Consider the following 25,583-nt stretch of genomic DNA (forward strand, 5'->3'; position numbering starts at 1 on the left):
TTTACAGTGTTGTGTTAGTTTCAGGTGTACAGCAAAGTGATTCAGTTGCACATATGCATATATCCATTCTTTTTCAGATTCTTTTCCCATAGAGGTTATTACAGAGTATTGAGCAGAGTTCCCTGTGCTCTACAGTAGGTCCTTACTAGTTGTCTATTTTATACATAGTAGTGTGTATATGTCAGTCCCAGTCTCCTAACTTATCCCCCATCCCGCTCCCCCCCACCTTTCCCCTTTGGTAACCATAAGTTTGTTTTCGAAGTCTGTGAGTCTGTATCTGTTTTGTAAGTAAGTTCATTTACATCACTTTTTTTCTTTGGCAATTAGTTCTTTCAAACACGTGTTACCAAAATAAATAAATAACCAAGAATTGTTACAATGAATGCATCTCTAGTAAGACCCTCTATGCTGTCACGGAAAGCCTTGGTTGAGACCAGCTCCAACCTCTCAGAACCTCCAGATTTTTACTTCCAGGACGCAACTGACTCAGGGATTCTCACACCACCAACCTCTGTGGACTTTACTCAGTAAATCATTCCTCAACGAGTGTCATTCTAAGAATTCAACGTTTGAGAATCACAGCAAAAGCTATTGAGAACACTTCTGCTGTGTTTTGGCTCTTGGTTAAAATGTTCAACTGTAAATTCTTATAGTGCAAATCTGTGTACCCATGCACATGGTTAAGAGTCCTAAATCAGGCCTTTAGTTATTGCAGGTCAGGGTATCTCTCAAAGGAGTGTAGTCAGATTCACACACTGCCTTTTGGAAAGAGCTTAGGGTGTAGCAGGAAGATTTTGGAGTCCCAAAGGCATAGGTTCAAATCTTAGTTCAACCACTTCCTGAGGGTGAGATCTTGGGTATTATTTAAACTCTTTGAGTCCCAGTTTCCTCATTGAAAAATGGGAATGAAACATTCTGTATAATGGAATAAATTCAACCTAGAATTCAATAGTAAGTGGTGAAAGAAACTTTGTCTTTCATCAAAATGTTTTAATACATGTAAAGTACTTAGACCAGAGTCTGCAGGTAGTACATGCTACGTAAGTGTAGTGTCTGCTGTTTTATTATTATTATTTTTTTGCTGAACAGTGAACTCACTTTGCTTTGGTGGCCAAGATGCTCAGAGGTCAATTTAGCACAATTATAAATGACAGAAGAGAATATTTATTAGACACTTCCTACGTGGTACACATTTTGTAAACCATCATATGCACTGTCTCATTTAATCTTTAAAATAACATCATTTTAACAGGAAATCGAGACCCAGAGAGTTAAGTAATTTGTCCAAAGATTCAAGCTAACAAGTGACGGTAAAGGGGCAGAGATTCACAACCAGATAATCTGAGCCTACTGCCTCCTTGTTTAACTGTGGTATTACTCTGTCTCACCACCAAGTCAGCCATACAACTAGTCCCTCCTAACTGGTTATAACTCATTATACACCTCTTTAAAGTATAATTGAAGAATATTGGAAAGTGTGTATATGCAGTATATATGTACTGTGCGTGTGTACATACATTCATGGTTGGACATATGAAAGCACACACACTTTTACATATATAAAATACACTTACATATATTCACTTCAGCACTATTTGCAACAGTAGAATATTGGAAATAGTCTAAATATTATAATGTATTATTCTGTTACAGAGAAGAATAGTTTAAGAACTGTATAAACCCTCAGAATGGGAGAAAATATTTGCAAATGAAGCAACTGACAAAGGATTAATCTCCAAGATTTACAAGCAGCTCATGCAGCTCAATAACAAAAAAACAAACAACCCAATCCAAAAATGGGCAGAAGACCTAAATAGACATTTCTCCAAAGAAGATATACAGATGGCCAACAGACACATGAAAGAATGCTCAACATCATTAATCATTAGAGAAATGCAAATCAAAACTACAGTGAGGTATCATCTCACACCGGTCAGAATGGCCATCATCAAAAAATCTAGAAACAATAAATGCTGGAGAGGGTGTGGAGGAAAGGGAACACTCTTGCACTGTTGATGGGAATGTAAATTGATACAGCCACTATAGAGAACAGTATGGAGGTTCCTTAAAAAACTAAAAATAGAACTACCATACGACCCAGCAATCCCACTACTGGGCATATACCCTGAGAAAACCATAATTCAAAAAGAGTCATGTACCACAATGTTCACTGCAGCTCTATTTACAATAGCCAGGACATGGAAGCAACCTAAGTGTCCATCATCGGATGAATGGATAAAGAAGATGTGGCACATATATACAATGGAATATTACTCAGCCATAAAAAGAAATGAAATGGAGGTATTTGTAATGAGGTGGATGGAGTTAGAGTCTGTCATACAGAGTGAAGTAAGTCAGAAAGAGAAAAACAAATACAGTATGCTAACACATATATATGGAATCTAAGGAAAAAAAAAAAAAGGTCATGAAGAACCTAGTGGCAGGATGGGAATAAAGACACAGACCTACTAAAGAATGGACTTGAGGATATGGGGAGGGGGAGGGGTGAGATGTGACAGGGTGAGAGAGTGTCATGGACATATATACACTACCAAATGTAAAATAGATAGCTAGTAGGAAGCAGCCGCATAGCACAGGGAGATCAGCTCGGTGCTTTGTGACCACCTAGAGGGGTAGGATAGGGAGGGTGGGAGGGAGGGAGATGCAAGAGGGAAGAGATATGGGAACATATGTATATGTATAACTGATTCACTTTGTTATAAAGCAGAAACTAACACACCATTGTAAAGCAATTATACTTCAATAAAGATGTTTAAAAAAAAAAAAAAAGAACTGTATAATTCATCACTATTTTCCCATAGATGAAATCTACATTGCACTAATTTCCAATTATAGGTAATTGATGCATTTTTTTCTTCTTTACTCCTTTTTGTTTCTCTGGGTTTTATTAGGTGTTGTCAGCTCATCTATATTTCCAGCTCCCTCTCAGTGAGGGGATGTCCATATCTGGGAAGTGCTACATGCTGTTTGGGGTACTCACATTTATGGTTTCTTCCAAGATACATGTATGGAAAGTCTATCTGCTGTCTCCTCTCCACCCAGATCCCAGTTCACCTTAGTTCTAAAGGTGTTTGCCTTGGAATCCCCCCCATCACACCTGCAACTACACATATGAATGAGATCAGCCTTGTCTTTAATGAGACACCTCTGCTCAATGTGCCGTCTCTGAGGTTAGTAACCACTTTTCTACTAGGAGGTCTAGGATCCCTCTCCAATGTCCTCTACTACATATGTTCAGATAAGGACTACTTTTTTCTTTTTCGCATTTTCACCCTTATTCATGCATTTCTCTTTTTCCTGCACCATCCCTTGCTAAGTTTTTATATACAGACAGTCTCCAGCTTAATGATGTTTAGACTTGATTTTTCAACTTTACGATGATACAAAAGTGACATGCATTCCAGTGGAAACCATACTTTGAATTTTGATCTCTTCTCCAGGTGAGTGATACAAGTTACAATAGTTTCTCTTGATGCTGGGCAGTGGCAGAGAGCCGCAGCTCTCAATCAGCCACACGATCACGAGGGTGAACAACTGATACACTTACATCCATTCTGTACCCAGACCACCATTCTGGTTTTCACTTTCAGTACAGTATTCAATAAGTAACATGAGCTATTCAACACTTCGTTATAAAATAGGCTTTGTGTGAGATGTTTTTACCCAACTGTAGGCTAATGTGAGTGTCCTGAGCATGTTTAAGGCAGGGTAAGCTCAGCTATGATGTTCGGTAGGTTTAGGTGTATTACATGTATTTTCAACTTACAACATTTTCAACTTACAATGGGTTTATCAGGAGCAACCCTATCATAAGTCAAGGAAGGTTTGTGCTCTCTGAACAACTTTTGTCTTCCCACCACCTTTCACTCCAAAGCTTCCTGGACACAGCAGCTAAGTCTCCTTGTCCACTGCTTGCGTTGGGTTAGGGCCCATTTTACGTTCCTCGCTTCCTCCTACTCCCTCCCCACCCCAGTCACTGGTGTGCTCTGAATCTCACGTAACCTTCTCTAGCACCTTTTAAGACACTTAAAATACTTTCTAGGTCTCTGCTTTCATGTCATATGGAATCGATCACGTTCTATAGACCTATTTTTATCACTTATGCCATGCTGATTTTATTATAAATAAATACAATGGCTAATAATCCCACAGCTTTATATTTGTGCTGATAATACATCAGTCTTCTTTCATCTTTCTTTTTTTTTCTTTTTATCAATGCCATGCAGTGGATGGCTGTTATTTGTCTTTCCTTCAGCCATTCTTTTGGAAATGGCCTGTCATCCACAGTATGTATTTCTGGCTGGGCATCAATCACATGGTCTGACTCCTCTGCCTCAGTAATGGGCCTGAAGGACATGCAAAGAGGAGCAGTAAGAGTAAATATGGGGAATTGACATGGATGTTGGAAAGAGAGAGGGTAATTCTCTGTTCCTTGGGATTCCTGGGTGCTGGTGACTCTATTTATACCCACATGGAAAAATCTGTGAAGCAAGCAAACACAGAGGAGAGATATGGGGGAAGGAGAGAGATGGGAGGGAATGTGGGGGAATAGAGACAGTATGATCATCATGGCCTCTCAAACCTGGATCTAGCCATTCCTGAAGTCAACTCTGCCTCTTTCAACTTGCCAGTTATGTAAGCCAACCATTTCCTTTGCTGCCTGGGCTACCTGAGAAAGGTTACTGTCATCTGCACCTGAAAGGGTCCTTATTAACATAACTGCCATCAGCTACATCAGCACTTCTCACTGAACCACTACTAGCTTTAGGTCATTCAGATTGGTGCCACTGAATTCAGTAAGTCAAGACTCTGCCTTCCAAGGACTTACACCTTAGATGAGATACAGGACATGGATAACATAATTTTAAAAAGCACGTAGTTTTTAAGGAAAGTCACATTGCTCACTGCAAATAACACATTATGTTTGTACAATTAATATCAATTTATTTTGCTCAGTTGACCAATAATAGTGAAGAATATAAGTAGGAATTTTGGAAATAAGCCGGAGATCAATCCTCTCTTTCAGTTCATTTCTGTGACTCATGAGGGCAATACACGTTATACAATATTCCAGTCCAATTATGCTTTGTTGGAATACAGAATATAAAAGAAACCAGAATTGAGGAAAGACACCTACACTTAGGACCAGCTTTCTATAATGGGTTGATTAAATACCTCTCCTGGTGTTTCTGGTGTCTAGGGGTATCTTGACTCATCATCAGAAAACCTGTGAACCACAAATTGTTAGGTGATCTTTGACCTGAAATCTTTGGTATACTTACCAGTAGCCATTGTTCTTTTTATAATTCAACATTAATTCACTATCAAATATCACTTAAAAGTTTCAGATACTGTGTGCATTAGCACTATGCCTGAAAAAACAATGTACATACTTTAATTAAAAAATAATGCTGTTGGAAAAATGGCACTGATAGACTTGCTTGATGCAGGGTTGCTACAAACTTTCAATTTGTTAAAAATGCAATTATCTGTGAAGAGCAGTAAAGCTAAGTGCAATAAAACAGGATATATCTTTACTGGCCTAAATAGAGACTAATGTAACCAGAAATAAATCCATGTATATACGGTCAATTGGTCTTTAAATACTCTAGTAGAGACAGAGCTTTGAGATAAGGTCTTCTGAGCTGCAAACACATTGATCTTTGAGCATTAAGGGATGGTGCAGTGGCCTAAACATTAGGCAAATAAGAAAGATCTCCCTCCCCCAACCTTCACTCAGGTCCCTGTACCTGAGACATTTTCCATCACCTTTTCTCTGGGCTCCATGCCACTGTGCCATATTCATCTCATAAAAAGGATCCTCCCATTCTGGAGGCTTGACAATTGATGTCTTGTTAGTACACAGTATGACATCAGAAGAACCTGATCAGAAGTTCATAAGGACTTCAACACAGAATATCTAAAAGTTCTTATTAGACATGATAGTCACCCAACGCCTTTCTTCCTGTACAGCTATCCTTTCATAAGTAATATGTGACTTCCTAAGAATCAGGGGTTCTAGTTGAGACCGAGATGAAACAACGATAAACCTGGACTAAATGTATTCTGTTTAAGGTGCTTTTTCCGAGAAAGGGATGTCACGTGTATGCTCCGTGCTCTTTTCCGCATCCTGACTCAACAGCCTATATGCTGTGCAGTTAGTATATTTTGAGTCAAGGGAGGTCATGGTTAGTGCTCATTGAATTGACTTATATTGGTGAGGAGAGCTAAGGGAAACATTGCTTTTTAATGCTCAGGAAGAAACAGGTGGTGGGAACAGAGAGGTCTGTAAGCCTGCTGACCTTAGTACTTTGTAAGTGGTCCCAGGCAGGAATGCAGCCCGAATGAGGGCAAACAGGGTTATCACACAGGAGCAGAAGGAGGCGGGGGGTGGCTCTAGATCCGCTCTGGGATTTACAGCAGGTTCCTGCCCAGGGTGGGAGCTGGGGGCTGTGGGGTCCCTGAGACATTCAGGGCGTTGCTACTGAAGTGATGCAGGCCCAGCCCCCAGGCAAGGAGCTCAAAACTGAACATGATCCTGCCGGTGGGCGAGACGAGCACCTTCTAGAACCCTCCTGGATTCCGCAAGGAGGGTCATCCTTCCATGTGGGTTAGTTACAACTCTGTACATATAGAATGGTTCTTGATTTCATCTCTGAGTATATATAGATTTCCAGACCGTTTTCACTTCATTCCATCTAGGAGCACAAACAGAATTGATTCACTTAGTTTTTCAAAATGTAAGTCAGAAGCCAATTAGTGGGCCAGCAGGAGAATAAAAAAGAAAAGGAAATAAACAGAATTGAATGGGACATAGCAGAACACGAACCACATAATGATAACAGTACTGTTTCATAAAAGTTCTGATTAGCGCATGTGCACACACACACCCACACATTCAATATATAGTCATGATGTAAAGTGTATTTTGTACTGTGGGTCACATTCAACAATGTTTAAAAACCACTGCAGTTGATAGTTTGACATCTTTTTAAAATTTAAAAGGAGAAAGTGAAGGAGAAAATATGAAAGAACAATTTGAGAGTACTAAGTTTAGAGGAAAGCGAAGGACACTCATCAGAAATTAACTCCCTTCCCCCTAGTTATGGAATAAAATTTTTCTGGGATTGTACATCTGTAAAATATATAGATAACTTTTTTTTAAAATGTTTAAATATCTGATATGAAAATACATGTGAAAGTTCTTAGAGAGTCCTAAAAGGCCAATATAAATCTGAAGCCTTTGTCTAAATGAATTCTACCTCTATTATTATTATTTTAATCATGAAGGCTCAGGGAAAAAAAGGAAAAATATCTTGCAATTCACAATCATGCTTTTTTCTAAGACCAATTATTTAGTGCTTCTTCCATATTCGAAATCTGGTATGCATCATGTTGCAGGGCTTGTTTCGGGTCTCTCTTGGACTGCCTTCTTTGCTAAGAGTGTCTCTGTTTTCTGTCATAATTCATCACAGTATGCAAGCTAAAATGACTTACCCCGAAACTAGCTTGGTCGGGCACAGGAAATGCCACCGCCGACCACTAGGTGGCAGAGCTGACTCGGAGAACAATCTCTCCAGCAGGCGCCAAAGCGCCGCCTGTTTCCCCAGGCTGGTGATGGGGAAACTTCAGCTTAGTTCAGTCATGCAGTCCGTGAAGGATATCAAACAGGGTCAACACACGCTCGGCAATCAAACATGTCTTTAAAGGGCATCCAACCTTTTCAGACGCGCACAGTCAGAATCAAACTTTGTGAACTCAGCTCGTGTTATTCATTTCAAGCTGCAGGGAGGACAGATGTGCCCTAATATGGTGCAGTCACTCCTGGTGCAAAACAGAACATCCCAGAAGCCAAAACTGGAACAGAATTCCATTTAAAAAGGACAAAGCTTGTTTTCAAAAAGTGGATGCATCGTGCTGCCTCCCTTGGTTGCCGCCTTTCATATGTTTTATTCAGTTTGACAACAAAAATGAAGGCTGCTTGGAAAAGCACTTGCATCAGCACTGCCTAGGCATAGAAGTTGCTACTGAAATAACATGGTTTTTACCTTAAAAACAAAAGCCTAAATGGGACTAATGATTATCTGCCTCAGCACTCTCAAGCCTTTGTTATTAGAATTTCTAGAGAAATGACAAGAAATGAAAAACAGAGGTGAAGCAGTTCTTTTTAAATATCTGGGGGCTTCCCTGGTGGCGCAGTGGTTAAGAATCCGCTTGCCAATGCAGGGGACACGGGTTCGAGCCCTGGTCCGGGAAGACCCCACATGCCACGGAGCAACTAAGCACGGGTGCTACAACTACTGAGCTTGTGCTCTAGAGCCTGCGAGCCACAGCTACTGAGCCCACGTGCCACAACTACTGAGCCCACACGCCTAGAGCCCGTGCTCCGCAACAAGAGAAGCCACCGCAATGAGAAGCCCACGCACCGCAACAAAGAGTAGCCCCCGCTCGCTGCAACTAGAGAAAGCCCGCCGTAGCAACGAAGACCCAACACAGCCAAAAATAAAAATAAATAAATTTAAAAATAATAAATAAATATCTGTAAGCCCACTTTGCCCACAGGAGTCCATGCACTCCCCCTGCAGTCCTTTTCTGAGGGAAAAAGAGGGACAGAGTGCAGCTGGATTCTGTTCCACTGCAAACCCTTATGACCTAAGGTACGTTCAGTATGGTTTCAACATTCTGCAAATTCATTGTTATTTATTAATATTTTGAAAACCGTGCTTTTGTAATGTTATTAGAGCTAACATAATTGTAGAAATAATTCTGATTGGAAATCTTTTTAGTGAAAACAATCATATGGGCTAAATATTTCTTACATCTCCATTTACATACTGAAAGGACACCTGGGAAGAAAGTTCTTCTGGCTTGATTTTGACTTCTTGTGATTGCTTTAAGTTAGAGTAGCTATGATTTTTTTCAAGGTCCATATTTATCAGAGTATTTATTTTTGTATCTGGACATAGTCCATACATGTGATTTCCTTTTAAACTTCAGCCTACATGCGTCCTGCCCAATTCGCACATGTACAGAAGACTGTCTGTTTGCAAAGAAAGTAGCAGTAAGCGGGAGACACGTAGAAAACAGTGTAACAAGCCCTGCCACGATGCATTAGGGTCAGAAACATACTGATTCTGCCACATGGGCACATTATCTGAGTCCTCTGATCCTGCTTCCTCATCTATAAAATGAGGATTATCATATTTCAGGATTGGATAGAATGTGTAGAAAACAGTCAGTATAGTCTGACGGGTCCATGGCAGTTTCTCAAAAATGGTGACTAATTGAATAATTTTCTATGACTGTTTGATTTTATAGATTGGCGCTTTTCAAGGCTAACAAGAGCTGACATTTGTTGAGTATAAAACACTTGTTGGGTTGAGGTCTCAACCCAGGGTGACTCTGTCTCCATTTGGCAATGTCTGCGGACATTTCTTGTCACAATCTGGGGAGAACGTGCTACTGGCATACGGTGTGTAGAGGCCAGGGATGCTGATAAACATCCTACATGCACCAGACAAGCCCCTACAATAGAGAATTATCCAGCCCAAGAGGTCAACAGTGCTGAAGTTGAGAAACTCTACTATAAAGAAAGAGAGTAGAGATTCAGAAAATGTTGCAACATTCCATTTGCCAGGAGAATCTGGAAAATGTCCTGGCACTCACATACCTGGCATACTCTAAGTCTCTTCCAGAATCAGCTCACATTTAATTTCTCTGGAAGTCGCACTCTCCCCCACTCCCCCTGAGGATGAATCTCACGTTCATTTATTTGGCTCTTCAATCATTATTTCAGACAGTCAATGTGTCTGAGTGCTTACTGCAGGCCTTATGTGGAAGACAGAGTTCTTGCTGTCTAGGAACCACCTGGAGACACCATCAACTAAACAACATCACTGCAATAGAAGGAGAAAGGCGAGGCTATTTTGTGAGTTTGAGGAATATAACTCCAGGCTGCCATGCAGTAAAAGGAGAACACAGCATTCCGAAGGGAGGACACACACTATTCAAAGTCGACCGCCCAGTGGTCCTGCACGCCCTGCACATCCTCCCATCCGAGCCCACGGCATTTCAACTTGTCTCCCTCACTACACCGAAGATTCCGTCTTCTGCTACTCAACTCTTTCCTCCGACATCTAGCACAATTTCCTTCCCAGAGTAGACCCAGAACTATTGTCTCCACCCCAGCATTACTGAGATGAACACTGTTATACTTTGGACAGGAGAACCGATAAGGGCTCAAGGAGATAAGCTTGGAGAAGGTAAAGGCGGCAGGAAGGAAGAAACACATTGTATTTGCAACAGGCTGGGGGCTCCAGCTGTAGGGACGGCTGACAAACTTCTCTGGGGTTCTCAAAGCGACCTCAGATATGGTGGCATTTGGCTGGGAATGACCCAAGAAAAGAAAGAGTTCGGTGGAATACATCTTTCAGGACTAGAAGAACGTGAGTGAGAGAGGAGTCTTCCCTTGATCACCAGGCCATTGCCCAGGGGCGGCTTCAGCCTCTTCCACCTAAGAGAAAGAGAGATGGGTTCTCAAATAACCACACCCTCTCTTTGAAGGTTCATCTGGTAGTTGGCACAATACAAACACAAGAGTTTTCTGGAAAAACAAGCATCACATAATACACAAATTTTGTAATCACTCTTTGCTGCCCTTGAATGTACTCTGGACCTCATACCCTTAATACTTGTCACACACCCTGATGGCACTAGGAGTCCTGCAAGGTGGTACCCTGGGTTTGAGTCCTAGCTCACTGTTCACCCAGCTGTGGCATCTCCGGTTAGTTATGAAAGCTCGGAAACTCTCAGTTTCCACACACACACCAGAAAATGAAGAATAGTAATAGCAGTAATACCATATGGTTGTTAAGCAGATTCAGTGAGGTAACAGGTGAAGCATCTGATACAATTGCCATCACTCAATAGATGTTTTGTAAGTGGGAGACCCCTCCTCTCCCACTTCATCCTCACACCCAGAACTGGGGTCCCTGGTGTTCCTGGTGAATTTGAGGTTCTTGATGTCTCATCTCAGAAAGAATTCAGTGAGAAACAAAATGATAGGTAAGAAGTGGATTTATTTAAAGAGAAACACAATACACAGAGTGTGGGCCATCTCAGAAGGCAAGAGGTCTTGGGAGAAACACGGTGTGGTTAGTTTTTATAGGCTAGGTAATTTCATAGGCTAATGAGTGGGAGGATTATTCCAATTATTTTGGGGAAGGAGTGGAGATTTCCAGGAATTGGGCCACCGCCCACTTTTTGGCCTTTGGTGGTTAGCCTCAGAATTGTCATAGCACTGGTGGGTGTGTCATTTAGCTAATGTATTACAATGAGCATATAATGAGGCTCAAGGTCCACTGGAAGTCGAATATTCCGCCATCTTGGACCTAGTTGGTTCTACCCAGTTTTTGTCATGTCCTATGGCTATGTCATTCTTTGAAAGGTTGTGCCCTGCCCCCTTCCCTCCTGTTTCAGTAGGTGGGCCTCAGGGAATTACCAAAGTCTACACCCCTTTTTCCTTGTCTGACGTTAACCAATGCTGCACCTGCTTAGGCAGATTCTCGGAGGACCCTAACAGGTTCAGTGAAGAATTGCAGGCCCTGACGCTTTCCTTGGACTTACCTGGAAGAATGTAAATATTGTCCTTTCCCACTGCTGCACCAGTGAGGAAAAGGCCCGAATTTGGGCACAGGCTACATGTTGCCCAACCACATAGAAACCCTGTGACAGCAGTACCTCTAATGGATCCCAATTGGGACTATCAACCAGGCCAGCCTGGTATCACTAGTAGGGATCACGTGATCCTTTGCCTCACTGAAGGGATGAAATGATGCATAATTAAACCTGTTAACTATGATAAGGTTAAAGAGATCACCCAAGGCCAAGATGAAAATCCAGCCCTATTTCAGGCCCGATTGGTAGATGCCCTCAGAAAGTATACGAATGTAGACCCAAATACTTTCGAGGGACACACTGTATTTGCAACTCACTTCATTAGCCAATCAGCCCCTGACATCCGTTGGAAGCTTCAAAAGCTTGCCATGGGGTCCCAAAACCCTCTCAACCTTCTTATTGACATAGCCTTCAGTATTTTTAACAATAGAGACCAGGCTGAGGATGAAAAGAAGGAACAGCATGACTTAAGGAAGGAATGACAGGAAGCCAGGCTTTTGGCAGCCATCATGACAAGACCTAACCCACCACCTGATCACCCCAAAAGTACTCCCAGAAGACCTCTGCCAAGGAAGGGAGCCTTTCTCAGCTGTGGGAGTCCTGAACACTGGAGCAAGGAAGGCACAGGAAACAGGTCCCAGCCTACACCCAAAATGCCATGCCCACTCTGCAAGAAGATGGGCCACTGGAAGAGGGAATGCCCCCAGCACTGAAGGGAGCGAGGAAATTCCCCCACACCAGTCATGCCAGTGGTTGACTGATGGGACCTGGGACCTCCCAAGGCTCCTGAGGAGACTGTCATCATCACACGGGAGGAACCACGGGTGACCACTGACGTGGCAGATAAGCTTGTCCAATTTCTAGTGGACATGAGAGCCACTTACTCTGTCCTGACGTCTCATGCTAGGCCCCTTGCCCCTAATCCTGCTCTATCGTTGGGGTCAGAGGAAAGCCAAAACTAAAATATTTCGCCACCCCTCTACCTTGCACCTGGGGAAAGACTCTTATAACTCACAAGTTTCTTGTCATGCCTGAATGCCCCAGCCCATTATTGGGGAGGAATTTTCTCTCAGCCTTGGGGGCAACTCTTACTCTCTCTGAAGACCAAAGCCAAGGAGTGTGTTTGGCTGGACTATGTACTATACAAGACACAGACAGTCCAACCCAAAATATTCCCCCAGAAATTGAAAAACATAGATCCGCAGGCCTGGGATCAGGGAATCCCAGGGAAGACAAAGTTCATCACTCTTATAAAAATCACCTTAAAGGAAACTAATAACTTCCCTTCCAGGCACCAAAACCCCATAAAACCAGAGGTTTGACAAGGCCTCCAACCCCTAATCTCAAATTAAATATGAGCTCTCATTAAATATGAGCTTTTGGTGCCATGCCAATCTCTCTGTAATACTCCAATCCTACCTGGTCTTCTCAGGAACCCTCATCTCTGCCATCCTTACAAAAAGCAAATTTTGCAAAAGGGAGTAAAGTAATTTAGAACTAGACTTGTCAAGACTAAGTAGAAATCCTAAGTGTCTTTTCTGTAAACATTAGTAAAAAGGGTTTAGCCATCTAGACAGGTGACCTTGATTTGTTCCATCTGCCAGAAGCCCAATTTGAATCCAACCCTTTGTAATTGATGGGTTTTACCTTGTACCTGACTCAGGGCTGAAATTCTGAAATGAGAACTATGAGGTCTCTCTGTTTGTGTGTTCATATGTATCTATATGTGTTTTAAATGTGTGGTATTACCAAAATTAATTAGTAAAAGAGCTCTACTTAATTGACTTAATTAAGTGCTTATATAAATACTCAGAAATATAAAACTGGCCAAAATGAATTTCAGGTTCATGTCATCTGGGAAATATTCAATACTAAAGTGATATCTGGTATTAAAGGTGGCTTAAGCTTGTTGGTCTGATTAATACAGACACCTCTTTACAGTCATCAATGTTAAGTATAGTACTTCTATTGCACCTAGGTTTACTAGAGGTCAAATAAAACCTTTTTACTGTATATCTGGCAAATCTGTTAGCAAGAAAAGTAACTCAAAATGGGGAAAAAAAAACTTTTAAGAAAAGTAGGATGTGTGTTTTCAGTAAAGAAAGTATGAGGAATGGAATTGCATTTTATTAAGCGAAAAGGAAATAGGTCTGACTTAGAGCTGGCTGTTTCTGGATGGAAAAATAAAGTGATGGATACAGAAAGTGATGAAAGGTTTGTGGAAAGTGGACCCTGAGAAAAGAGTTGTGCATGATCAGGATTTTCTAAGATTGAATTACATCTAGTCAGGTAAATGGATTTTGTTGGGAATGGGCTAGGACAAGACTGCATTTGGTTTCTCCCTCCAAAGTATTCTTGAAATGCTGCCTTTTACAACAGATTGTGTGAGTTTCTTTGCCTTTAAGTGATTTGTATTTGCTTTTGAGATCTCTTGTAACTTTGAGAAATAAGTGTTGTCTCACAGTGCCCTATGATCTTATTTGACCAAGTGTTTTAAAACTTCTTGACAAACTTCCCAAATATCAAATTTTAATTAAAGTTCTTTTGATTTCCAGCTAACTTTGGGATGCTTTAGGGGGGCCCTGAGGTAACCCAAAGAAAAATATTTAACTAGGATTATTTGCTATGTTAAGTTAAATGTAATCATTTGTAATTCTGGTTACTGTAACCAAGGTTCTTTATCAATTACACTGTAATCAGATGTTTAACCATGCCTTTTAAGTCTTTTGTCATGTTTAGATATTTCGTACTATGATGCTGTTACAAAAAGTACTTCATCATCAAGAAGATCCACAGAAAGGCTATGGAAACAGTTACAACAGTTCCACATCAAGAAGATGGCTATGTGAGGATTTCAGCCCATTCCGACTTAAAACAAGGAGTTGTCCTGCCCCTGAGGCCCCTAGATCAGGCATCCAGAGATTTTTACTCCCTGACAGGCAGGGTCGATGCCCCTACTTAGCATTGAAGCAGTTACAGAAGATGGACTGTCGCCCCTCTGTTTCCCATAAGAATATGGGAGTAAAATCTCTGGGGGAGGGAATGAAACAGGAGGGAAGGGGGCAGGGCACAACCTTTAAAAGAATGACATAGCCATAGGACATGACAAAAACTGGCTAGAACCAACTAGGTCCAAGATGGCAGAATATTTGACTTCCAGTGGACCTTGAGCCTCATCACACGCTCCTTGTAATACACTAGCTAAATGATCCACCCACCAGCGCCATGACAGTTCTGAGGCTAACCACCAAAGGCCAAAAAGTGGGCGGTGGCCCAATTCCTGGAAATCTCCACCCCTTCCCCGAAATAATTGGAATAATCCTCCCACTCATTAGCCTATGAAATTACCCAGCCCATAAAAACTAACCACGCCATATTTCTCCCAAGGCCTCTTGCCTTCTGAGATGGCCCACACTCTGTCTGTGGAGTGTGTGTTTCTCTCTAAGTAAATCCACTTCTTACCTATAACTTTGTCTCTCACTGAATTCTGTCTGCAATGAGACATCAAGAACCTCAGATTCACCGGGAACACTACTACTTCCTGAAGAGGGCAAAGAGGCTCTGGCTACATTTCTGGTATGGAAGCATAAAGAGGCTTATAGGGCAGTAGGGCAGGGGAGAGACTGAAGATGGTGGAAGAGTATTGGGGTTTGGGTCCTCTGTCTGGGGCTCCCGTTCTTCCGGGTGCCACTAGAGAGGGCTTTTGTGTAGCCCGAACGGGTCCCAGCTGGCAAGGTTCCCTAACGCAGGACTTGCATAGCTCCAGGTTTTCTCTTAGGGCCATAAAAGCCTGTACATAAGGAACTTCTGTCCATTTCCCCTGCCTTTTGCAAAAGATGTCTAGCTGTAGGATGGTACTATAGTTGAGGCTCACATTTTCTGGCCAGGCCTCATCGTCCTCAAGTTTATATTGGGGCCAGGCTTCATCACAAAAGAAAATGAGCTTTTTTTGTTTTAAAGAATCTAGAGAAAATTTGTCCCAGTGACTCAAAATGCACCCGAAGGGTGAGTCCTTGGGGATGGAGGAGGTGTTTCCCATCGTTCCTTCAGGGAGAGAATGCTCCTGCACCAGAGAGGAGCACTAGCATTAAGAGGTCCCATAGGGGCTAAGACAGGACTGGTTCCAGGTGTCCCCATTCCCCTTGTCCTGTCGACTTTATCCACAATGTGGGTTAGCTACTTCCCCATGTGGCAGTCTTTTTGGCCCCAGCATTCTGGGGCACGTGTCCTATCCTGGCATCTGCAGCACCCAGGATAAGTGACCTTCCTGAAGGTTTCTCTATAGATTCTATAGATTAATCCTTGTATTCTGGGATATGTTCCCCTAGAATGGACATCCTCATGGTTCTAGGACCTATTTAAGTCCCAGCCTTTTTCTCTACAAAGGTGGTAAGTTTCGGAAAACAGGCACTGGCCATCAAGGGAGATAGTTTGTGAAAAAGGAAAAAAAACCTCTCTTTTCCATTTCTTTTTGTGGGTGGCACCCCTGGGGCCTTGGTGCCATCCTCGCCCTCCCCTCTTCCCACATGTGCTCTGGCCAGTGGGCAGTGGGGCTGAGTGCAGGGGCGGATATGGCAGCTGAAGTGGAGGCACCGTGACTGTAGTTAGGGGGATGGAAGGCCCCATGATCCTGGAAGGATACTCCCAATCTTGCGACCCCAGGGAGGCAAGCACAGCAAATTTGGGTCACTTCCCAAGCATGTATCCCCGGGTGCGTGGTCATTTGTGTGACCCACCAAGCTTGAGTCGCCTGCCCTGCCCTAACAGGGTGGGGTCAGGGCAGACTCCGGAGGGGCTGGCCAAACACCAGGAGGCGGGGGGGTGGGGGGTGGGGGTGCGGAGGTGAAAGATGGTCCCACTACCCTGAGTCCCAACCATGTGGTTCAGGACCATCCCCCTCCTGATACCTGGGGGTTATGCGCACAGCCCGCCTACTGCGTGAGGGAGCTCCCGAAGGGATCACAGCTGCTGCAACCATGGCACAAACTCTAAGTAAGGCTGTATTTCATATTTTTACACAACTGGACCTGTTAACAGTTAATCAAATGGTGGATAAGGCAAACCCAGAGGGGAAAGATCCTATGGCTCGGGTCCCTGGTTGCCTGTGACGATGGCTGGAAACTTTCCCTGACATGCCCTGCCCATATGTAACATTAGGAAGTGAAAGACCTACAAGCAAGGTTGGAGAGTGCCTGGCAGATTTCTTTTTCCCCATGTGCAGCAGAGTAAGGCACGAGATAAGAGTGGAAAGAGTGAGGTAGGAATGCAGAGTTGAGACAAGGATAATTAGGTGTAGGTGGACCAATAATAAGCCTATGACGGTAGCCGCGGGGAGGGGGCAGTGTTATGCTTTTAACTGTGAGCCTGAAATCATTGCGTGGAAATTGCCTTGAGGTGGGCGGACAGACCTAGCGTCTCTGTAGTCTGTTCCACGATCCACTTATCCTCTCACATAGACTTCTTTTCCACGCCAAGCACCCTGATGGCTTTTAACTGCTCGTCCTGCGTCCACATTTTTGTGGCAATAGGTCTGAAAATGAGACAGACTATAGGAAAGAGAGGGAGAGAGAGATGGAGATGGCTGGAAGTAAGGCAGCACCTCTCAAGCGCAAGGGAGGCAAGAGGCTGAGGCTTACCGAATTCTCCTGGCTGTCTCGCCAATATGGTCCCAGTGAATTTGAGGTTCTTGATGTCTCATCGCAGAAAGAATTCAGTGAGAGACAAAGTGATAGGTAAGAAGTGGATTTATTTAGAGAGAAACACACTCCACAGACAGAGTATGGGCCATCTTGGAAAGTGAGAGGCCTTGGGAGAAACATGGTGTGGTTAGTTTTTATGGGCTGGGTAATTTCATAGGTTAATGAGTGGGAGGATTATTCCAGTTATTTCAGGGGAGGGGTGGAGATTTCCAGGAATTGGGCCACTGCCCACTTATTGGCCTTTTGTGGTTAGCCTCAGAACTGTCATGATGCTGGTGGGTGTGTCATTTAGCTAATGTATTACAAGGAGCCTGTGATGAGGCTCAAGGTCCACTGGAAGTTGAATATTCTGCCATCTTGGACCTAGTTGGTTCTAGCCAGTTTTTGTCATGTCCTATGGATATTTCATTCTTTTAAAGGTTGTGCCCTGACCCCTTCCCTCCTGTTTCATTGGGATATGTCAAGGTGGTCGTGGTGAGGTGACCACTTGCACTTGCAGCCACGTGTGCCATTCCTTGTTTTTAAATGTTTGAAATATTACTTTGTGTATATATGAATTTTCATTTTACTATTTGGTTATAAACCTCCGGGGACAGTAACAAAGGCTTACTTTTTCTTTTCTTTTATTTTCTTCCTTCCTTTCTTTAAGTTTCCAAGTCTTTTTTTGTGATACAATAAAGTGGTTTCCTCATAGGTAACATGTTTAATGTATAGATATTTGATACATATGATTTTATTAATAAATGTTCATCTTTTTTTAATGAAAGCAAATTAGGCAAGAAAAAGACATAGTAATCATGGTTTCTCTCAACAACTTGAAAGTAAAAAGTCCTGAAGATCACAATGAATTCCACTGAAAAAGAAGAAGCATTGAAGGATGGGGAGAAGGAAAGACAGGATACAAAATGAAAAAACCCCACCAGTCATGGGGAAAAAAAAACAACCTAGCAAGATGGCTTTAGATACTCAGTGAAGAATTTTATGCATGGCTAAGAGATTTAAAAGCATTGTGGGAAACTGACACAACACTGTAAATCAACTATACTTCAAATTAAAAACAAGCATTGTGGGAAGGATAGGAAACTAGGTAAATGAAAACAAGACACCACAATTATATTTTGATTTCTTTTGTCCTTCCAGGGACATGCTTTCTAAGTTCTTTTTATATGACTTTGAGGACAAACGTCATGATGACCTCAGGACACTGCAGGTTTTGCTCTCAGTGTTTCCTTTCTGCTATTGTGATAGCATCTGTTCTTCAGGGAGCCAGGTGCTTTTCTAAGTGATGTGCATGTGTTAACTCACTTAATCCTCATCATAATCATGTGAGGTGGAGGCTATTAGGCTTTCTACTTGAAACTGAAGAAACTGGTACAGCAAGTGGTTAAAAGACCTGCCCGGAGTCCACATACAACTAATTGTAAGACACAGGTGTGCTGGCTCCGAGTCTATTCCTAACCTCTACCCTAGTAGTGGATTTGTCATGAACAAGCAAAATTTCCAAACAACACCTAAGTGTATAAAGCAGAAGTTCAGTCCTCTTGCCCTTGCCTCTCTCATTCCCATGCCCTAGAGGTAACCACTGGTAACAGTCACTTAGTAAATATTTGTTAGATGAATGGATATGTCTTTCCCAAACGTGTTCTTGTAATTACAAAATACATATGTGTGTTTTTAAGCACTCACTATGTGCCAGGCACTGTTCTCTTTGTTTACATACATTAAGTCTTTTAATCTGCATAACAACCCTGTGAGTTAAGTCTTTTAATGTCCAGATGAGAAAATGGAGGCACAGAGAGGTTAAGTGACTGAGCCAGATCACACAGCTCCTCAGTTGCAGAGTTAAGATGTGAAGTAAGGCAATCTGACCCAAAATTTTGCTCCCAAACAAACAATGGTATATTATGTTCCCTAGTTTTCTTTTTTTCACTTCACAGTGTATCATGGGCATCTTTCTCATTCAGTGCAGATAAACCTATGTCACACATACTTTAAAATGAACTCAAAAACATAGAGAGGGACTGTTGAGGATTCATCTATTGGCAGACTGTGTTCTTGACTCAAATAGAATTTTCAGGGCAGGTAAGTGCATGTTGCTGTGTTTGCTGAAGATTCTTTCTTTGAAGTGAAATAGTGAAGAGCATGAATGCAGCCAATACAAATCCCTAAGACACTCCAAAAATGAGTCTGGCGGGTATCCAAACTCATTTCACCCCACAAGTTCTACTGTAATTTCAGAAGGAGTTAAAGGCCAGCCTCAGTTTATCAGTGTTTGAAAGAGCTATCCATTGACTACCTAGCTCACATCACAAAATTGTATAGAAAATCAAACAAATGAATAGATATGAAAGCACTCTGATGAAGTATAAGATGGATCAGGAGCTTAAACAACTCTTAAAACACTAAAATCCAAGGGCATTTGCAGTTTTTGATTAAAAAATAAAATGGAAATTAAATTCTTTAAATATGATATACAAGTATAAAAAAAGAGACTATTATTGAAAGTACTACCTATCTCTTAAAATGAAACAATGAGAACAGAAACTGAGAATTGAAATAAAATAATAATAAAATGTATATTTTGGCACAGCCTGTATAATTAAATATTGGAAAACAATGATCTCTTGTTTTAAATTTCCTGAACCCAAATGGAAACTAAAACTCACATCACTATTAACTCTGGCTCCATGGGATGAAAAACAGAGGCCAAGGAAGAAAGTTGAGCTAGTCCAAAGAAACAGTGCGAATCCTCATTGTAAAATGCGAGAGGAATGTGAATTAAAAATTAAACCCTGAAAGTGTGAAATCAATCAAATGAAAAGATTTATCCAGGCAGAAAAGAAGAAATTATACTGGGGTTTATGAATAAAAACAAACAAAAAATAACTTCACGTTGACTGTTGTGGTTTGGTGCCTGGAATTACTTTTAGAAGGAATCTGCACTTCCTCTGAGTGATATACTGGCTGCCTGGGCCTCGCCTGGGCATCTTGGCACGAGAGTACTTTGCGCTGATGAGTTCAGAAGTATCATGTCTTACCACCTGCCCCTAAGCTCCCCGAGGTCAAGGAACTGGGCTCATACGCATATACAACCCAGCCAGTGGACGATTTGGAGCCAGACACACCTGACAGCAAACTGTCCATGTACACCCAAGTTGTCTGGGTAGATGACTTCACCCTCTGTGGTGAGGCTTGTGTTTATCTTCCCTGGGATAATATTTGAAAAGCATATAATTCAGCGGCTGAGATATGAAGTCTCTATCTGCAGGAAATATTATTCTTAGCTGTATCTTACTGTTGATTACATGCATGAAATGCTTCATAGAATTAATATACCACAATGGGGCAGCCATAATTCACCAAAGGAATTCTTTTAGCAATTGCCAACCCCCAGATTCAAATGATTTTATTTTATTTTAATTTTTTAACATCTTTATTGGAGTATAATTGCTCTATAATAGTGTGTTAGTTTCTGCTGTATAACAAAGTGAATCAGCTATACATATACATATATCCCCATATCTCCTCCCTCTTGCGCCTCCCTCCCATCCTCCCTATCCCACCCCCCTAGGTGGTCACAAAGCACCGAGCTGATCACCCTGTGCTATGCGGCTGCATCCCACTAGCTATCTATTTACATTTGGTAGTGTATATATGTCCATGCTACTCTCTCACTTTGTCCCAGCTTACCCTTCCCTCTCCCTGTGTCCTCAAGTCCATTCTCTATGTCTGCGTCTTTATTCCTGTCCTGCCCCTAGGTTATTCAGAACCACTTTTTATTTTTTTTGATTCCATATATATGTGTTAGCAAACGGTATTTTTTTTTCTCTTTCTGACTTACTTCACTCTGTAGGACAGACTCTAGGTCCATCCACCTCACTACAAATAAATTTCATTTCTTTTTATGGCTGAGTAATATTCCATTGTATATATATGCCACGTCTTCTTTATCCATCAAATGATTTTAAAGTCTTCATGATCTAAGTGATTCAGCATGGAACACAACATTCGCAGTGGAGATTGCACTGCATGTTGCAAAGTGCTGTGCATATTGCTGAACTGATATATTTCAGGGTCTACAACATGGTTTATGACACAACCAATTCTATAATAACTGATAATACCTGTCATCCATTGAGTGCTTACTATGTCCCATTCCATATATGGCATATATAGAATATGCCTTCATAAATGCCATATATATAATGTGCCACTCCACATAAGGTGTGTATGTATGTGTATATATATATATATATATATATATATGCACACACACACGTGTATGTGATATGCCTCCATAAGTGCCACATATATATATGTAATGTGCCACTCTCTATATGGCATACATATATTAATTATATATATTCAAAATATATATATACATATTCATTAGGGTAAATCCTTATAATAACTCTATAAGGTGGATATTCTTAGTATTTTATGTTTGAGGAAACTGAGGCTCAGAGGAGTTAAGAACCTGCCCCAGGGACACTGGACTAGTTAAGTACCAGTGCTGGGATTACTGTGTGTATCTGACACTGAAACACACTCTCTGTTTAGCCTACCCTACAGTGGGCTCCTCTTGTAATTGGCATTAATCGCGTGATTATTGTTGTGTTCATACATTGCTAGTTTAAGAATCAACACATTTGATTCTTCTTTCTCTGTGACAGATGAACCTGGAAATGGTTCGTAAGAGGGTGCAAGACTAAATAGGGTGAGGGCCTTCCAGAATTTAAAGTTATACTCTTTGATTTTTTCTTTTTTTAAATTTTTATTTTATATTGGAATATAGTTGATTAACAATGTTGTATTAGTTTCAGGTGTACAGCAAAGTGATTCACTTATACATGTTATCTTTTTTTTTCAAATTCTTTTCTAATGTAGATTATTACAGAATACTGAGCAGAGTTCCCTGTGCTATACAGTAGGTCCTTGTTGGTTATCTATTTTAAATATGGCAGTGTGTACATGTCAATCCCTAAGTCCCAATGATTGTCTTTTTCATACTTAACCTCCCTCATTATGCTTGATGTCCTCTGGAAGGCCTGTCATTTAGAATTGGTTAAATTTTTGACACAGTCTCAGCATATCTCAGCCCAGGACTGAAGGCTGAAACACTGCCCCATGAACACCTGCTAACGTGAATGGACTGGTTCCTGGTGACCAGCTGCCGTGGAGATGATGAGGTACTTTGTTGTTCTCCATCACTGGCGTAGCCTGGCTGAACCAGCCTGCACAAGCCAAAAGTGATGGAGATGTACAGATCTTCCTCGACTTATGATGGGATTAAGCCCCGATAAACCCATTGTAAACTGAAAATATCCTAAAACAAAAATGCATTTAATACACCTAACCTACCAAACATCATAGCTTAGCCTAGCCTTAAACGTGCTCAGAACACTCACATTAGCCTACAGTTGGACAAAATCATCGAACACAAAGGCTATTTTATGATAAAGTGTTGAATATCTCATGCAATTTACTGAATGTTGTACTGAAAGTGAACAACAGAATGGTTGTCTGGGTACAGAATGGTTGTACGTGTATCAGGTGTTGACCCCTGTGATCACGTGGCTGACTGGGAGCTGCAGCTGCCACTGCCCAGCATCACAGGAGAGGATTTTGACCATGTATCACTAGCCGAGGAAAAGATCAAAATTCAAAATTTGAAGTACGGTTTCAACCGTGTGTTGTTTTTCACACCATCGTGAAGTTGAAAAATCCTAAGCCGAACCATCATAAGTCAGGGCCCGTCTGTACACTTGTAACAGAGAACAAACCTGACCCCATATTGGACCTATTCCTTTAGCTCTAAGCCTTGTGCTCTGTTGCCTGTACTTTGTCATGCAGTCTCTGCACCTTTTGTAAAACAATGTTGCCTATAGCCTGAAATATACAGGAGAGCCCATTCTGGCTCTGACCTTTAAAAGTGTAACACTTTTCCATTCATATAGAGATAAAAAGTTGCAGAACAGAAAACAACAATTGCCTTGTTGGAGGTTTATAGAAACATCCTAGCTTGACCTACAAGGACGGCTGCAAGAACAAAAGATTCCTGCAGGAAGAAGTTGAAACAACCAACCACACCCAGTCCCCTTTTAGTATAAAAAAAGCCTGAATTTTAATTTAGAAAGACCGTTCTTTGGGAAAGTAGTCCACCATCCTCTTGGTCTGCTGGCTTTCCGAATAAAGTCTCTGTTCCTTGCCCCAATAGCTCATGTCTCGATTTACTGGCCTGTCGTTCAGGGAGTAGTACGAGCTTGGACTCAGTAATACACTGAGGTGACCTGAGACCTCTGGGCAGGTGTCACACTCCAGAGGAAGCAGCACTAAGATCACTACCTTCCTCCTCTAGCCCTAGAACATTAGGAAACCTGGATGTGGGAAGTTACTGGTGAAGATTAATAGTTTGGGGAAGCTGATTAACACACTGCTTGGTTTCTCCGTGAAGGCATGGACATGCCTCAGAATGGACAGCTTTATCCAGTTTATTTTTCATTGCCATTCTTAATGACATATGAGTGTTGGTGTCAGAATGCATCTGTCTCCAGAGAAAAACACCACAATGACCATCAACACCACAATTTCAACAAGAAAACCTTTCAACTCTAAAAAGAGACTGCAAAAGAAAAGGCTTTTTATAAAATTCATATTTCAATATATTCCAACCAGGGGCAGATACAGATTTTGTGGAGACTGGAGCTTCTCTAAATCTATTGTCCTCCTTTAACAAAATGAACACAAAATTATGACTACAAAATGCCACCTCTCCTCTCTCCCTCAGGGGTCCTATGTAAGTGAGAGAACTTGAAGGTTTTGATTTATTAGATTCACAGTAGATTTTCTCCTGATTCCAATAAAAATTGAGATGATCTGGTTATGATTGAGATACTGAAAGTTTTAAAATCTCTGCATATAGCTAAGTAACTCAATATGTGTATTCATATAGTTAGAGGTAATGAAGGTCTCTCCAAAAGCATCTCAACAAACGTATACAAATAGAATGGCTGGAAATCCTGATGCTGTAAGGAAGGAAATTCAACTTGCCCAGGTATAATGCATTTCAGGGAATTAGATGACTGAAGGTGTAATCAGCTTTTAAAATTGTTTGAGAACCCACAAGTTCCCACTGTACACTATCAAACGATCCCATCAAAAAAGGGGGAAATAGGGAAAAAAGGAAGAGCAAATTCCCTCTGTTGGTGAGCTGGTGTCAATGCAGAGCCAGAAGTAAGGGGACCCATCCCTGAACACAGGGAACACAAGGCATTGTGAGTCACATAAGCAAGTTCTTCAAGAAGGGCAAAGGGACAAATCAGGACATGCAAACATCACAGTTGGGGGATTTAGTGTTTCTGAGAATAATAAAGAATAATAAATAGGAGGTCACTTTGATAATACCACATGCCAAAGCAACATTTATGGGACAATTTTCTCCCTGTATTTGGTACAATGTCGTGCACAGAGGCCCAGTAAGGCTTACTGGAGCCCAACTGGAATAAACAGCATATCTGTGACAAATGGTACTATATCCAGCTGCAGGCAGGTGTCTACTGTAGTTCCTGAAGGAATGTGAGGTTCAGCCAACTTAAAATTCTTAATTACAGACTGGAAATGAATGCTAATGCAATTTTCACATGATATTAGATTTGCAACTATTGTAAGAAGACCTATGGAAATCGAAGGAACCACCCACTATTATGCAATTTATTCAAAGAAAACCTCTGACCAGATGTTAGGCTATTCAAGGCCACTGAAGATAGAAGACATACAGAAGGATTAAGTTAAAACTGTTTCCAGGAAATATTTAAATAAGATATGATAATGAGACAGAAGAGCTGGCCCTGAAAAAATGTTTCCATGGGAACGTCTATTTTCTCCTCCCTGTGATATTTTAAATTAGAATACATATCCATCAGTACTGGAAACCCTCATTGCACATACCCAAAGGATTATCATTGGTCTTTAGCACATCTCCCTTCCTGTGGGAGACTCCTCTGCTGGCCATCCAGGGCTCAAGATCAGTTCTGGAATGCTTACAATTGCAACCCAAGACTTCCCTCTCTCGCCAAAGTTTGGGTATGAGAGAAGATTCAATTCAAGGCTTAGACTCTACTTCAACAAGGGTTGAAGAAGAACCATTCTTATCCTCCTTGCTTACTTAAACAATCACTGCCACATGAC

At 41.5% G+C, this 25,583-nt stretch overlaps 1 protein-coding gene across 13 annotated transcripts in view; it reads right to left on the reverse strand.

The window, feature by feature from the left end:
• The window catches only part of CHRM3 (cholinergic receptor muscarinic 3), a 534,793-nt gene that overhangs the window by 23,481 nt on the left and 485,729 nt on the right, over nt 1-25,583 (reverse strand). The gene's annotated exons all lie outside the window — the stretch shown is intronic.

The sequence above is a fragment of the Balaenoptera borealis genome, assembly GCF_965194805.1.
Source record: "Balaenoptera borealis genome assembly, chromosome: 10".
Lineage (NCBI taxonomy): Eukaryota > Metazoa > Chordata > Mammalia > Artiodactyla > Balaenopteridae > Balaenoptera > Balaenoptera borealis.